The sequence below is a fragment of the Ursus maritimus genome, assembly GCF_017311325.1.
Source record: "Ursus maritimus isolate PB19 chromosome X unlocalized genomic scaffold, ASM1731132v1 scaffold_X1, whole genome shotgun sequence".
NCBI lineage: Eukaryota > Metazoa > Chordata > Mammalia > Carnivora > Ursidae > Ursus > Ursus maritimus.
Window position 1 is genome coordinate 116,759,321 of NW_024423319.1, and position 17,868 is coordinate 116,777,188.

Below are 17,868 nucleotides of genomic sequence, written 5' to 3' on the forward strand. Positions count from 1 at the left end.
ACGTGGTATGCTTCAGGAACTTTGAGAAGTCCACCGAAAATGGAGTATGAGAGTGAGAGATGGCAGAAAGTAAGTCTGACTGGGCCTGAAGCTTCACGATACAGATTTTATCACTTAATGCCAAGGTTCCTGCAGAGATTTTTTTCTCTCTTTCTTACTTTGCTTTTGATTGCCTGGTGCCGTATCTCTCCAAGAAAGCTCCATTTCCACTTCTTGGCTCCACCAGATGCCATCTCAAAATAAATAGGCTTTGAGTATGGTGCACGTCATGACACACTCAGTGTTTGCAGAATTATGAGCTTATTTTTCCACAGTGGGATTCTGATTCTTCCAGTCCGGTGCCTGCAGCAGGGAAAGTGTGCTTCATATCAGAATCCAGTCAATGACTGACGGAGTCTGTAATTTGACCGCACTTTTCCAAATCCTGGAAGGTGGAGACACACCTTTGGGGCATGACATCTTAAAGTTTACTGCATCCTTTCTGGGCCATTGCTTAGGAAAAAGAGAGTGAGACAATAATTGTAACTCTGTTACAATATGGCAGAAGAGGTAGAACGTAACGTGTGAAAAAATGAAATTCGTTATTGTGTTAGTAGGTAAAGAATGATATTTTCATGAGCTATTAGGGAACTGCAAATCAAAACCACGATGACATAGAACTTCATACCCACTAAGATGGCTGCAATAGAAAGGATAATAACAGGTGTTGGCAAGAATGTCTTGATTTTGAAAGGCTCCTACACTATTGGCGACAATGCAAAATAGTGCAGCGGCTTTGAAAAACAGCAGGGGGGTTTCTCAAAAAATTAAACATAGAGTTGCCAAATGACTCAGTAATTCCACCTCTAGGTACATATTCAAGAGAAGTGAAAGTATGTCCATGCAAAAACATGTCCATGAATGTCCATAGCAGCATTATTGTAATAGCCAAAATGGTGGAAATAACCAAGTGCCCATCAATAGATTGGATAAACACACTGTGGTCTATCCATACAATGCAAGATTATTCAGCAAAAAAAAAAAAAGAATGGAGTACTGATACGTGCTATAGCGTGGATGAATCTTGGAAGCAAGCTAAGTGAAGGAAGCTAGTCACAAAGGGCCACAAATTATGTGATTCTCTTTATATGAACTGTCCAGAATAGGCAAATCCACACAGACAGAAAGTAGAATTGTGGCTGCCAGAGGCTGGCAGTAGGAAGGGATGGGGAATAACGGCTAATGAATAGTGGGTTTCTTTTTGGGATGTTGAACACGTTCTGGAACGAGATAGAGGTGATGGTTGCACAACCTGGTGAATATCTTTAGGATATTGCTGATTTGTGCACTTTAAAAGGATGCATTTTACAGAATGTGAATTTTAATATCAGTTAAAAAAAAGAACGGTGTTTATAACTTTTAGAAAATATACCAATATTGTTGCTACATCATCTTTTGAAGAAAACATAGACATAAGTGAGCAGTCATGCAGTCGGCCTAGGCCTAATGTATGTAAAATGTTGGTCTTGAAGACGCAGCAAAGGAGGTGGTAACGGCTCAGGCAGATTCAGTGGAAGAGTTGACAGCCAACCCAGGATTCTCTGAGATTGGTTACCGTGGAGATTCTGTGTCCTGATTATTAGGTCTTGAAAGCAAGTGATTAAAAAGATTGTTTTTCACAATACACAGGGACTTTAAAAACTACTTATGATCTTGAAAAATTGCCCAGCCATATCACACCAGAGCTATTAAATAGCCAAAGATTTTCAGGAGCCATTAGAATTGAAAGCAACTTGAGAAACCGCCCATCAAACGATGTGCTGATGGACCCAAGAGAAGGCTAAGCCTAGACTATTCATGTCTGTGGAGAAATTGGAAATGAATTGAGTTGGGTGGCCCACGGATCAAGGAAAATGGCACATTTTCATTTCTGTGTATCTGGACAGCTCATGGAAACAGGTGAATTCATACCACCTATAGGAGCCAAAGAGTGAATAAGCATTGGGTCGGTGCTTGCATTGCTGGTAACTTCATATCTCAGGTGTTGAGAAACAATTAGGCAAGCTGGTACTCTGAGACCTAAATGGCTCTTGGGCAAAGTATCGCTCTTCTCACGTTGAAACTTCCAGTTGATTCCCTGCACACTTATTTCAGTTGATGGATGTTGATGGTAATGGCAAGTGAAACAACAGTTAGTGTTTGCAGAGTGCTCACCCAATTTTTTTTGTTATTACAACAGTCCTCTGGGATGATACTGTCAAGATTTATTTTGTACATGAGGACACTGAGACTCCGATTAAGAAGTAGCCAAAATGAGTTAGAGAGGAAAGGAAGTGATTGGGTTAGAGGTGGACTCTGAGCCAGACTGCCTGGGTTCAGATCCCAGCTCTGCCTTGTAACCTTAAAGAAATTACAAAGCGTGTTTCTGCCTCAGTTTCCTCATCTATCAAATGGTGATAAAGTGCCTGCCTCAGGGAGTTTTTGTGAGGATCTCAACACTTAATTACTTGCAAAGTGCCAAGCACATAGGAAGGACTTAAAGATGCTAAGGAGAACAAAGTTTAATAAATGGAAGATGTGTCCAGGTCACACAGCTAGGAGGCAACAAAGGTGGGATTTGGATTAAAATATTACATCAGTAAAAAATATGTATTCTGCACCTACTGTGTGCCAGGAAGCTTGGTCTTTCCACCATGGCAATCAAAGAGGGCCTGGGTAATCAACAAGTGAATGAGTAGACCTAGTTGAGTTGGACAACAGCAGAAGGTAATTGGAAATGTATTTTGCAAGCTGTTAAATAAGATATACTTTTCATGATAGGGCCCAGAGCAATAGGAGGCTGTCACCCCTGGTGTTTTGGCCTAGTGACTTGGAACACAGGAATTTGTCAGACTTGCGTTATGGATTTGTTATAACCCAACATGCCAACAGGCCTAGGGTAATAACCTTCATTCCCACACACTAGTCATAGTAAGTTCATTGCATCAGACACTTTTTGTAGAACACTTAGAATGTTGGAAACTGGATAGCTCCCAGTCCAGCCCTGGTTCTCTAGCTGGTAAATGGCAGACTGCTTTCTCACTTCAAGCCTGGTGTTTTTCTCACCTCCTCATACCAACACTGTCATGTGAGATCAAGCTGACTTTTTTTCATGGCTCATCTCTCCAGCATCTTTCCAGGCGAACAGGGCAGCATCACTAAATTGAGGCTATACCATATACATTCAGTTGCTTTTTTTTCCCTTTCAAAATCTAACTGTAACTCCCATTAACATTTCTCGACTGACTTCAGCAGTCTAGGAACAAAAGAGAATATTAGGAGGGGAAAAGCTTTAAAGTTTTCTATGTAGTCCAGACATCCATGTGATACTTAAATCCTATCTGTGACATCCCCAGTCTATGCCCAGAACCCCCAAATGAAGACCTTCACAGTTCTGCCTTTAGATTATAATGGACATGGAAATTCTTCCTGAAATTGTATTAAAAACCAGTCTCCCTGGTACTTTTACCATGTTACAGATGAATTCTGCCGCTCCTGTTCTGTAGATAGTTGCCAATATTGTGTTATCTTTTTCTGTAAAGAAATACGGTTTGGCTTAGCTTTCTTTCTGAGTGTCAACACAAAGTTTGGCCCTATTTTCTTTTTGGCAGGTAAGAATTGTGAATATATCAAACTAGAATTGAAGAATAGTTTAAACTAAAGTTAAACTGTTGACCCAAAGTTCTCTTGCAAACTGCTTACAAAAATCCAGGATTAGAACTCACTGTGTTGGGGCTCCTGGGTAGCTCAGTTGATTAAGCGTCTGCCTTGGCTCAGGTCATGATCCCGGGGTCCTGGGATCGAGTCCTGCATCGGGCTCCCGGCTTGGTGGGGAGTCTGCTTCTCCCTCCACCCCTCCCCCCTTCTTGTGCACACTCTCTCTCATGTTCTCTCTCATGCTCTCCCTCTCTCAAATAAATAAATAAAATCTTTTATTCATTCTTTTTTATAGTTGAGTAATATTTCATTGTGTATATACATAACACCTCTTCTCTATCCATTCATCTGTTGATGGACACTTGGGCTGCTTCCATATTTTTTTTTAAAATTATTTTTAAAGAGGGAGGGGGAGGGAGAGAAAGCGAGGAGGGGGAGGGGCAGAGAAAATCTTAAGCAGGCTTCATGCCCAGCATGAAGCTCCATCTCCCAGCCCTGAGATTATGACCTGAGCTGAAATCAAGAGTCAGATGCTTAACTGACTGAGCCAAGCATGGAGAGGTGTGTGTGGGGGGAAGAGGCAGAGGGAGAAGCAGACTTCCTGCTGATTAGGGAGCCTGATGGGGGGCTGCATCCCAGGACCCATGAGATCATGACCTGAGCCAAAGGCAGACGCTTAACCGGCTGAGCCACCCAGGTGCTCCAGAGTTGTAAGTTTTTAAACAAATGAGTTAGTGCATTTCTCTTTGCCATATTCTGAATTTTGGTTCTCCCCAGGGGAAGCTAGATGCAGAAGAGTTAGTAGGTCATGATCATCAAGTTTGTCTCTCCTTACCTAGAAATATTTCTCTCTTATGGGAGATGTTTCAAATCCTGGTATGTGTTTTACTGTCCTCATAAGGTGTCATTTCTAATTTATATAAAGATATGGTAGATGTAGATTATGTAAATGTTCATTGAAATCTAAAACCGTTCTAAAAAAGAAAAGTTATTTTTTTTAAGTTCACTGAATGAGAAAGTTGAATGATCAAGAAGAAAATTAACTTAGTATACCTACAGAGATTTTCTCCAAGTCATTTTTCTATGCAATATTTTTACAGTGCAGAAAGGTTAATTTTTTCTTTTTAATTTTTTTAGAGAGAGAGAACATGCATGCATGTGCAAGCAGGGGAGGGGTGGGGCAGAAGGAGAGGGAGAAAGAGAATCTCAAGCAGACTCCCCACTGAGTGTAGAGCCAGACTCCGCATCTCGATCTCATGACCCTGAGCTCATGGCCTGAGCCAAAATCAGGAGTCGGATCCTCAACCATCTGAGCCACCCAGGTGCCCCATTTTTTTTCTTTTGTTTGGAAAGACTTCTTCCAGAGTTTTATTTATTTACCTTTACATCTTTTAATTTTTTTTATTAAAAAATTTTTTTTAAAGATTTTATTTTTATTTATTAGAGACAGCCAGCGAGAGAGGGAACACAAGCAGGGGGAGTGGGAGAGGAAGAAGCAGGCTTCCAGCGGAGGAGCCTGATGTGGGGCTCGATCCCGGAACGCCAGGATCACGCCCTGAGCCGAAGGCAGACGCTTAACCGCTGTGCCACCCAGGCACCCCTATTTTAAAATTTTTAATTGAAGTACAGTTGGCACAATAATATTATTTTAGTTTCGGGTGTACAACATAGTGATTCAACACTTATATATATGATGAAATTTTCACCACGATCAGTGTAGTTACTCTTCATCACTATCCAAAGTTATTACACTGTTATTGACTATATTCCCTGTGCTATACTTTTCATCCTCATGATTTATTTATTTCATAACTGGAAGTTTGTACCTCTGAATCCTGTTCACCTATTTTGCCTTCCACACTTGCTCCACACTTGCCCCCCGCCCCGTTCTCTATATTTATGAGTTTGTTTCTCTTTGTTGTTGTTGTTGTTATTTGTTTTGTTTCTCAAATGCCACACATAAGTGAAATCATGATACTTGCCTTTCTCTATCTGACCTATTTCACTTAGCATGATATCCTCTAGGTCCATCCATGTTGTCACAAATGGCAAGATTTCATTCTTCTTTATAGTTGAGTATATACATAACACCTCTTCTCTATCCATTCATCTGTTGATGGACACTTGGGCTGCTTCCATATTTTTTTTAAAATTATTTTTAAAGAGGGAGGGGGAGGGAGAGAAAGCGAGGAGGGGGAAGGGCAGAGAAAATCTTAAGCAGGCTTCATGCCCAGCATGAAGCTCCATCTCCCAGCCCTGAGATCAAGACCTGAGCTGAGATCAAGAGTCAGATGCTTAACTGACTGAGCCACACGGGTGCCCCTGCATTTGTATCTTGGCTGTTGTAAATAATACTGCAATAAACATAGAGGTGCATATATTTTTTGAATTAGTATTTTTGTTTTCCTTGGGTAAATACCCAGAGGTAGAATTACTGGATTGTTTGGTATTTCTATTTTTAGTGTTTTTTAAAAAAAATTAATTCCAGTATAGTTAATATGCAGCATTATATTAGTTTCAGGTGTACAATGTAGCAGCTCAGCAATTCTCTACATTATTCAGTGCTCATCATGAACAGTGCTCTCTTAATCCCCTTCACCTATTTCACCCATTCCCCCACCTACCTCCCCTCTGGCAACCACCAGTTTGTTCTGTATAGTTAAGAGTCTGTTTTTTGGTTTGTCTATTTTCCCTTTGTTCATTTGTTTTGTTTCTTAAATTCCACATATGAGTCAAATCATACAGTATTTGTCATTCTCTGACTTACTGTCTGGATCCATCCATGTTATTGCAAATGGCAAGATTTCATTCTTTTTTATGGCTGAATAATATTCCATTGTATATATATATCACCTCTTCTTTATCCGTTCATCTATCAGTGGACACTTGGGCTGGTTTCATAATTTGGCTATTGTAAATAATGCTTCAATAATCATAGCGGTGCAATATATCTTTTCAAATTAGTGTTTTCATATTCTTTGGGTAAATAACTAGTAGTAGATCATATGGTAATTCTGTTTTTAATTTTTCGAGGAACCTCTATACTGTTTCCCAGTGGTTGAGCCAGTTTGCATTCCCACCAGCAGTGCACAAAAGTTCCTTTTTCTCCACATCCTCACCAACACTTGTTGTTTCGTGTGTTTTTGATTCTAGCCATTCTGACAGGTGTGGGGTGATATCTCATTGTGGTTTTGATTTGCATTTCCCTGATCATTTGTGATGTTGAGCATCTTTTCATGTGTCTGTTGGCCATCTGTATGTCCTCTTTGGAGAAATGTCTGTTCATGTCTTCTGCCTATTTTTAAATTGGATTATTTATTTTTTTTGAGTGTTGAATTGTTTAAGTTCTTTATATATTTTGTATACTAACCCTTTATGAAATATGTCATTTGCAAATATCTTCTCCCATTCAGAAGGTTGTCTTTTAGTTTTGTTAATTGTTTCCTTCACTGTGCAGCAACTTTTTATTTTAATGTAGTCCCAATAGTTTATTTTTGCTTTTGTTTTTCTTGCCTCAGGAGACATATTTAGAAAAATGTCGCTGTAGCTGATGTCTGAGTAATTACTGCCTGTGCTCTCTTTTGGGATTTTTATGGTTTCATTTTGAGTTTATTTTTGTGTATGGTGTAGGAAAGTGGCCCAGTTTCATTCTTTTGCATGTAGCTGTCCAGTTTTCCCAGCAGCATTTGTTGAAGAGGCTTTTTCCCACTGCATATTTTTGCCTCGTTTGTCAAAGATTAATTGACTATGTAATCGTGGGTTTATTTCTGGGGTTTCTATTCTCTTGCATTGATCAATGTGTCTGTTTTTGTGCCAGTACCATACTGTTTTGATTACTACAGCTTTGTAGTATAGCTTGAAATCTGGAATTGTGATACTTCCAGTTTTGTTCTTCTTAAGATTGCTTTGTGGTTCCATACAAATTGTAGGATTATTTCTTCTAGTTCTATGAAAAATGGTGTTGGTATTTTGATAGGGGTTGCATTAAATCTGTAGATTGCTTTGGGTAGTATGGACATTTTAATAATATTAGTTCTTCCAATCCATGGGCATGGGATATCTTTCCATTTATTTGTGTCAAAAGACTTCTGGAAGAATTTTAGATCATGATCTATTAGCGTAATTTCTGTCTATATATCTCTACACATCATTTTTAATTTCATAATAACATCTTTCTTTCGAAATAAAAACGAATGGTTAGTTATTACTATATATAATTAGAACAATCTGGATAAATTATTTTTATGAAAATATAAGCTTTAAAACCCCATGATAGGGGCACCTGGGTGGCTCAGTTGTTAAGTGTCTGCCGTCGGCTCAGGTCATGATCCCAGCGCTCTGGGATCGACCCTGCATTGGGCTCCCTGCTCAGCGGGAGGCCTGCTTCTCCCACTCCTACATCCCCTGCTTGTGTTCCCTCTCTTGCTGCCTCTCTCTCTGTCAAATAAATAAATAAAATCTTTTAAAAAAATTAAAAAAATATTCCATGATAAAAATGTAAAGGGGGCAAAAGGTCTGTGTCTTAGTCTGAGTTCCTCCAAAGTCAGGATCTGGGTGAGTACAGTTTATTTGGGAGGTGATCCCAGCAAGCAGGAGTGAAAAATGAGGGAGAATGAAATGCCATTGTAAGTTGTGTCATGGAAGTTGCAGCTGTGGACAGAGGGACAACCAAGGTTCCATCAGGACTGCTGGAAAACACATGGAATGCCTCTCAGGATGATCCATCTGTGTTTCACTTACCTATTGCTGCATATTAAACCATACCCAAACTTAGTGGCATGATTCTGTGAGTCAGGAATTAGATCAAGGCACAGCTCTGTGGTTCTGCTCCACATGGCATCAGCTGGGTTCACTCACTTGGCTGCTTTCAGCTGGTGTCTTGGATGCCTGGAAAGTTCAAGATGTCTTCATTTACACGTGTGACTCCTCTCTCTTCAAGTGGCTAGCTTGGGCTTTCTCACTGCATGGTGATCTCGTGGTATTTGGTCAAAGTGAGTCACAAGGTCAGCCCAGATTCAAGGGCAAAGGAAGTAGATTCTACTACTCGATGGGAGAAGCAACCAAGAATATGCGGCCTTCTTTGATCTGTCACAAGCTAAAAGATGGGGATCTGGGATCTGGGAAATGTCTCCATTGGTTTCCATCCTCCATTGGTTGATATTCTTTCCAGGTTTTTTAACTTACCTGGTAACTTCTTGCACATGGCCGTGTGTTCACTATAGAGATGGATCACTAGTGGCACAAGGTTAGTGTGAGCTTGCATGGAACTTTCCAGCACAGGTCCAGCTGTATTCAAATATTTAACATAGGCTCATGGGGAGCAGCATTTAGAATTAGTCACCCACTGTCTTAGCTAACCAAAAACATTACTGAAGGACGATATGACCATAGACTTTGGAGGTGTCTAATCCTGGGGTCAAATCCCAGGGCCACTACTTGTGAGGTATGAATTTCAGTTTCTTCACCTTTAAGGGGAACATAGTTGTATTTTCTTTGTAGGCGGTTGTGAAACCAATGATGAGTGCACTTAGGACCTGTGCCCTATGACATATCATGCACCAGGGTCTAGTGCTTATTATTCCGTCTACTTCATTCTGAAATGCTGTCATAGGCAGATGCAGATTAACAATTTTATAATGCCTTCAGAGAGAAAAAGGCAATAATACTATGGTAAATGTAAGTAATGATTGTAAGATGCAATTTTAGGCTTTTTAAACTGTAAGAAAAATACGTAGTAGTTGAAGAACTATGATGTGTAGCTTTTCCTCTATATTTTAGCTTTTAAGATTTGTGTACTGCATTTTAAATTGTATCAAAAGGAGTGCAATTTGGTTCCTGTCAAATGCATAGACTCATAAGTAAATGGCAAAATAAGCCCCCCTTTTAATTTTAGTCAAAGTTGGGGCAAAGAAGTTAATTAAGACTGTCCATCCGGCATTATAGCAGTTGTTTATTAGATGAGTTATTATATTGATTTATCTACCACCTTTAGGGAATTTGCACATATTCTTCATTTGGCAATAACTGCAGCTCAGACAACCCCCGTTGGCTATAAGAGTAGCATTGTGCAAAGCTACTTGTTCTTAGAACTTTTTGTTGTGGTCTATAGAGATCCTCCTAAATGACTGGAATGGTAAAACAGAGCAAAACAGACAGGTCTCTTTGGTTAAAACTGGCATTCTAAAGCTTAGAGGCATGGGGTGACAAATGAAAAAATTTGTTTCTATCATTAGCTGATAATGATAATCTATATCAGCTACTGAAGTATTATACATCAGTAATTATTTTTCCAGTTAATTCACTCACTCATTCATTCATCAAGTAATATCTTAAGTGTCAAGCTCGGAGTTTAGGATGATAATAATTATAATAACCAATTTTTATTGAATGCTTGCCTTGAACTAGTTATCCTCCTAAATACTTCAAAAGGCATTGGATCATTAAATCCTCACAATAATCAAAGGAAGTCCAAAGCCAGTAAATAGGGAAGGTAGGATTTGAATCCAGCTTGGAGGATTTCATGCAGGAAAGTAAATACATAGGGTCCTTGTTTGGAAGGTCCTCTAGTCTAGAGAGACATGTAATAACCATAATAATAGCTAACAATTATTGACCACTTACTGAGTTAGACACTCTTAGAATTACTTTACGTGCAGGAATTCATTTAGTTCTCCTATAAACTCAGTGAATTGTTATTATTAGCCCCATTTTATAGACAAAGAAGCATAGATACAGAGAACTAAGTAGTTTGTTTGTTCAGTGTTGCACTGCTGGCTAAGGATTGGGTCAGGACTTGAATCCAGATAGCCTGGTTTTAGATCTCTTGCTTGTAACCTTCTCATGTGAGCTAAAACAGAAGTTTTATAGAAGGGGCTTTAAGAATGGAAAGTCAAACTCTGCTTGGGGAAGCCAGATGAAATTTGAAGTCAATCTTTTCTCTTTTCTTGAAGTCAGTCTTAAGGAGTATATATTGGGAACAAGGATCGGGAAGAAGGCAAGTAGAAGAAACAGAATGAGCAGAAATATGGAAGAATTAGTAAGCAGAGCATAGTATAGAAACTGAAAGTTGTCTGATATGATTGGAAAGTGGGACATGAATTCTGGAGTTGTTTTGCATGAGTTAATCTTGTACTCAACCAGCCATTAAGATCCAAAGAACAGGACAAATAATAAATATACAATAACTTTCTTAATGTTAATATCTCATATAACCATGGTACATTTATGGAAACTAAGAAATAAACCTTGGTAACATATTTGTTACCAAAGTAATCTTAGTGATACCAGTTAACTGCAGTACTTTTAACTGAAGTAGAGAACTTACTTGGAGTCACCAGGGTTTCTACTACTGTTCTTTTGCAGTTTCAGGATCCTATTCAGGAACCAACATTGCATGTAGTTAGCATGGCTTCTTAGTCTCTTCCAGTCAGTCTTTCATGACTTTTTCACTTTGTGGAATGTTCCCCAGTTTTGGTTTGTCTGGTGTTTCCCATGACTAGAACCAGGTGATGGAAAGAACACACACAGCATGTTTGAACACCATTGTTACTGTTTCTCTATGTTAGTAAAATATAATGTGTCTGTTAATGGTGGTACTTTTCACCCAGTGATCCACCTCCTCTTGTCCTGTCTGCATGGTAGCACATGCATATGCCTGTTGAGCAGATGCAATATTGAGGGTATAGACTATGGCTAGGGGACTGAAGAAAGCCCCCACATAACAGTGACTTCACTAGCAACCAGTTGACTTGATTGGCCCTTTAGCCATATTCTCTCTCTCTAACTTGGATTTCTCCACCCTTCTACATTACTTGAAAAGTCATAGGATACTGCTTTGTCTGCACTTATTGCCATTAACAAGCATTTTTTGGGTGCCGCATTTGTTGGGGTGTGAGGCTGGGAAAAATTCAACATCAAAATGCTTTTTGTCATTCTTCAGTGTTGGGGAGGGGGAAGGAAGATTTGGACTTTGAGTAAATATTCGTTTACATCAGCAGCATTCCTCTGTGCTCTTTGGATGCTTGCTTCTCTCTTGTTAACACTGCTAGAATAAACACATAATTCTACCAAAATATTAGCAGTGTGCGCTGTTTTCTTTCACTTGCCAAGATTGTTTTATAATAAATACCATTGGGAAAAATACCATTGGCCGGCATCCTCAGCAATTATGTTAATATCTCTAGGGAATGAAGTATGGATTTGGGAGGTGCTTTGCAAAGAGAAGCAAAATATGCCTGGTTTATATTGCATTCCTTGAATATGCTGATCTTGTTATCTTTGAGCCTGATTCGAACTTAAAATATTTCTCTTGGTTTACAAAAGTTGATATGATTATTTCCTATGATATTCACTAATTAAATATCTTTTAGAAGGTAAATCTAACATTAGGTTTCTTTTGAAACGGAGTGGTACTAAAACAGATGTTCATAAGGTACTTTCATGGTACAAATTTGTAAATTAAATTGGATATTCATATTTGTCAAAAATAATTTTAGATGGAAGAAATGGGTTTTCTCAACCATTTTGCTCATTTGGTTAATACTGTGTCTTAGTTTCAATTATCACTTCTATCCTTTACAGGTGCAAGTGGTTATTTCCCTCCCCAGTTGAATCCTAGTCCCATATTTCCATTTGTCTACAGGATGGTTCTTTTTGTGGGTTCCACCATCACTTCAGATTTTAGATGTTCAAAGTAATTAATGATCCTTTCTCTGCAAGAAGGAAAATAAGTAGATGAATAAACCATAGCTAGCTTCTCTAAACTTTCCTGTTTTCTTCCATGATTACCATTTTCACAGCCTTGGAGCCCTGAAAATATTTTGATTATTCCTTCTTTTTTATATTCTGTATTCATATGGCCCCCATATGGAGGATAGCTTATCCTTCTTTCTACATAATATTTATCCTTTTCTTTCTGTCCATCCTGGCACTGGCCCTCATTTCTCATGCTGGGCCTTATAACCAGTTTCCTAGATGACAGATTTTCCTCATTTTAATTCCTGCTTTCTTCTTCCTTAAGCACTAATGTCATCATTTAATTTCCTATTATTGTTACTATCAAGACAAAATATCATCTGTTATATAGACTCTGCCTACAATCATCACTTGTTATATATATTTTGTTCCTTTATTTTTGAGGGGGGAGGGGCAGAGGGAGAGGAAGAGAATCTTGTTTTTTTTTTTTAAGATATATCTATCCCAGAGAGGGACGGAAGGAGGGAGGGAGGGAGAGAGAGAGAGAGAGAGAGAGAGAATGTGCATGAGTGGAGAGAGGGCAGAGGAAGAGAGAGAAATCCCAAAGCAGACTCCCCACTGAGCACAGAGGTCAACATGGGGCTCAGTCCCAGGACACTGAGATCATGACTGAAGTCTAGAATTGGACACTTAACCAACTGAGCCACCCAGGCACCCTGGGACAGAGAGAATCTTAAGCAGGCCCCACGCCCAGCACAGAGCCCAACCCGGGGCTCGATCTCACCACCCTGAGATCACAATCTGGCCGAAACCAAGAGTTGGATGCTTAACTGACTGAGCCATCCAGCCACCCCAATAGTTTGTTCCTTTTTATTGCTGAGAAGTAAATTCCATGGAACGGATGTACTGTAATTTATATATTGACCTATTAAATGATATATGGGTGGTTTCCAGTTTTGGGTGATTGTGACTAGAGCTGCTATAAATATACCTGTGTAGAGGTTTCTGTGTGAACATGAGTTTTTGTTTCTCCGGGATAAATGCCAGTAGTTAGATTGCTGGATCACATGGTGAGTGTATGTTTAACTGTCAAAACCATCTTCTAGAGTGACTATACCATTTTGCATTCCTACCAGCAATGTGTGAGAATTCTAGTTGTTCCACATCCTTGTCAGCACTTGGTATTGGCAGTGGTTTCTGTTTTATCCATTCTAAGAGGGATGTCGTGGTATCTCATTGTGTGGTTTTGATTTGCATTTCCTTAACAGCTCATAATGGTAAATTTTTTTATGTGCTGATTGGCCCTCCTTAGATCCTATTTGGTGAAGTGTCTGTTCAAGTCATTTGTCCCCTTCTTAATCGGATAGATTTGATTTTCATAAGAGAAAATGCTTTCTAGATTTCCCTAGGTAAGAGTATAATGAAGGCATTCATTTCTTAGCAACAGTGGAGGTAGAAGCTTCTAGCTTTTAGGGATTGTCTGAAAAGTTGAGTTTCTGATGAGAGTGACATCTGTTTGGTGACAATATAGTTGCAGCAAAGTCAAGGTTTTGGAGGCAACATGAATTATAGCCTCTGAGCTTGAGGAAAGCCAAATGCAATTTAATTATCAGGTCGGTCTGTGATGTGATTTGGGAAATTGTTTTTGGGAAACTTGGTCCTGAGCATCTCCATGATCCTGTTAGCTGCCCAGTATCTTCCCAATTGCCTTTCTGATTAGATGGACTGAGCTTCTAAGAACTTAGATGAGGATGATAGACTGCATCAGTTATCTTTGGCCACAGAAAAAGGTATAACAAACGATCACAAAACTTGGCTTCGTCTAACAATGAATAATTATTTTTGCACGCCATTCTGTTGGTTGGTGGAGTAGGTCTATTGATGTGGGCAGAATTCGGCTGATCTCTACCAGGCTTGCTCATGCCTGTACAGTCTCGGAGCATGTTGGTAAAGGATATTCAGCTTGCTTCCACGTGGTCTCTCATTCTCCAGCAGGTTGGTTCAGGCTTGTACTCATGGTGGATGGAGGGTTGTAAGAGTGAGAAGATGGAGGGGGAGGAGTTAAGATGGCGGAGGAGTAGGAGACACCGTTTTCAGCCGGTCCTCCGAGTCGAGCTGGATAGGTACCAGACCAGCCTAAACAACCACGGAACCAGCCTGAGACGCAGGAAGACGCATCTGGATCTCTACAAATGAACATCTCCAGCGCTGAGTATTGAGATATCGGCTGGGAGCCATGCGAAACTGTGCACAGATATCGGAAGATAAACGGAAGGGGAGGGAGCCGCCGCTGCTCGGGCGCCGGGAAGCGGTAGCCACTTGCACGGGAGAGCGGGCGGGCTCACGGTCGGCACCCGCAAAACAGCAGACTGAGACCGTAGCCGGGGCGCGCCACCAGGCATCTCGCGAACACCGGAATCCCGGTGCGCCACTGGATCTAGACTGAGACCGGGAGATCCGGGAGCTTGCGCGGGGCGGCTGGTGGCTGGCGGCATTAGAAACACAAAGGACAGAGACGCGCTGGCCCTGGAAGTGAGGGCTGGGACGCCGGGTGTGGGGCGCACATCCCGGGATGCTGCAGGGTTGAGCAGCACCAACAGAAACAGAGTTAAAGTGGCCAGAACATTAGTAGAGAACGGTCCGCAATCCCTCTGTTCTGTGACAGAGGCTGAAATTCGGCCGCTGCTGCTCTGACTCTCAGAAGAGGCACAGCAAACCGCCAGGGAAAGCCGCCAGAGAACAAAAGCCTGGAAATACCGGCTCAGAGAGTGCCCATCCCCATCCCCCCTCGCAGGGGACACGGAGACTCTACCCAAATAGGGTTGCCTGAGTATTGGCGCGGCAGGCCCCTCCCCCAGAACACAGAAGGCAGGCTGAAAAATCAAGAAGCCCACAACCCGAGGCGCCTGGGTGGCGCAGTCATTGAGCGCCTGCCTTCGGCTTAGGGCGTGATCCCAGCGTTCCGGAAAGGAGTCCCTCATCGGGCTCCTCCGCTGGGAGCCTGCTTCTTCCTCTCCCACTCCCCTGCTTCTGTTCCCTCTCTCGCTGGTTGGCTGCCACATAAATAAATAAATAAAATCTTTAAAGAAGAAGCCCACATCCCTAAGATCCCTATAAAACAAGGGGCACGGCCTGGGACCCAGTCAATAATTTGGGCTCTGGAAACCCCGCAACCTCTCTTCATCAGAATGACAAGAAGGAGAAGCCCCCCCCAGCAAAGAAAAGACAGTGATTCTGTGGCCTCTGCCACAGAAATAATGGATATGGATGTAACCAAATTATCAGAAATGGAATTCAGAGTAACGATGGTCAAAATGATGAGTAGAATTGAAAAAACTATTAACGAAAAGGTTACTGAGAATATAGAATCCCTAAGGACAGAAATGAGAGCGAATCTGACAGAAATTAAAAATTCTATGAGCCAAATGCAGGCAAAACTAGAGGCTCTGACGGCCAGGGTCGCAGAAGCAGAGGAACGGGTTAGTGAATTGGAGGATGGGTTAATAGAGGAAAAAATGAAAATAGAAGATGGTCTTAAAAAAATCCACGCCCACGAATGTAGGTTACGGGAGATTACTGACTCAATGAAACGATCCAATGTTAGAATCATCGGCATCCCCGAGGGGGTGGAGAAAAACAGAGGTCTAGAAGAGATATTTGAACAAATTGTAGCTGAAAACTTCCCTAATCTAGCAAGGGAAACAAACATTCGTGTCCAAGAGGCAGAGAGGACCCCTCCCAAGCTCAACCACGACAAACCTACGCCACGTCACGTCATAGTGCAATTCGCAAATATTAGATGCAAGGATACAGTATTGAAAGCGGCCAGGGCAAAGAAATTTCTCACGTACCAAGGCAAAAGCATCAGAATTACGTCAGACCTGTCTACACAGACCTGGAATGAGAGAAAGGGTTGGGGGAGCATATTTAAAGCTCTTTCAGAGAAAAACATGCAGCCAAGGATCCTTTATCCAGCAAGGCTGTCATTCAGAATTGATGGAGAAATAAAGACATTTCAGAATCGCCAGTCACTAACCAATTTTGTAACCACGAAACCAGCCCTACAGGAGATATTACGGGGGGTTCTATAAAAGTAAAAAGGCCCCAAGAGTGATACAGAACAGAAAGTCACAGCCAATACAAACAAAGACTTTACTGGCAACATGGCAACATTAAAATCATATCTCTCAGTAATCAGTCTTAATGTAAATGGTTTGAACCATCCCATAAAACGCCACAGGGTTGCAGATTGGATAAAAAGAAATGACCCATCCATTTGCTGTCTACAAGAGACTCATTTCGAACCCAAAGATGCATTCAGACTGAGAGTAAGGGGATGGAGTACCATCTTTCACGCAAATGGACCTCAAAAGAAAGCTGGGGTAGCAATTCTCATATCAGATAAATTGGATTTTAAACTACAGACTATAGTTAGAGATGCAGAAGGGCACTATATTATTCTTAAGGGAAGTATTCAACAAGTGGATATGACAATTATAAATATATATGCCCCCAACAGGGGAGCAGCAAGATACACAAGCCAACTCTTAACCAGAATAAAGAGACATATAAATAAAAATACATTAATAGTAGGGGACCTCAACACTCCACTCTCAGAAATAGACAGAACACCCTGGCAAAAACTAAGCAAAGAATCAAAGGCTTTGAATGCCATACTCGACGAGTTGGACCTCATAGATATATATAGAACACTACACCCCAGAACCAAAGAATACTCATTCTATTCTAATGCCCATGGAACATTCTCAAGAATAGACCATGTTCTGGGACACAAAACAGGTCTCAACCGATACCAAAAGATTGAAATTATCCCCTGCATATTCTCAGACCACAACGCTCTGAAATTGGAACTCAACCACAAGGAAAAATTTGGAAGAAACTCAAACACTTGGAGACTAAGAACCATCCTGCTCAGGAATGACTCGATAAACCAGGAAATCAAAAATCAAATTAAACAATTTATGGAGACCAATGAGAATGAAAATACAACAGTCCAAAACCTATGGGATACTGCAAAGGCAGTCCTAAGGGGGAAATACATAGCCATCCAAGCCTCACTCAAAAGAATAGAAAAATCTAAAATGCAGTTTTTATATTCTCACCTCAAGAAGCTGGAACAGCAACAGAGGGACAGGCCTAATCCACGCACGAGGAAGCAGTTGACCAAAATTAGAGCTGAAATCAATCAAGCAGAAACCAGAAGTACAGTAGAGCAGATCAACAGGACTAGAAGCTGGTTCTTTGAGAGAATCAATAAAATTGACAGACCACTGGCAAGACTTATCCAAAAGAAAAGAGAAAGGACCCAGATTATTAAAATTATGAATGAAAAAGGAGAGGTCACGACGAACACCATTGAAATTGGAAGGATTATTAGAAATTTTTATCAACAGCTATATGCCAATAAACTAAGCAATCTGGAAGAGATGGAATCCTTCCTGGAAACCTATAAACTACCAAGATTGAAACCGGAAGAAA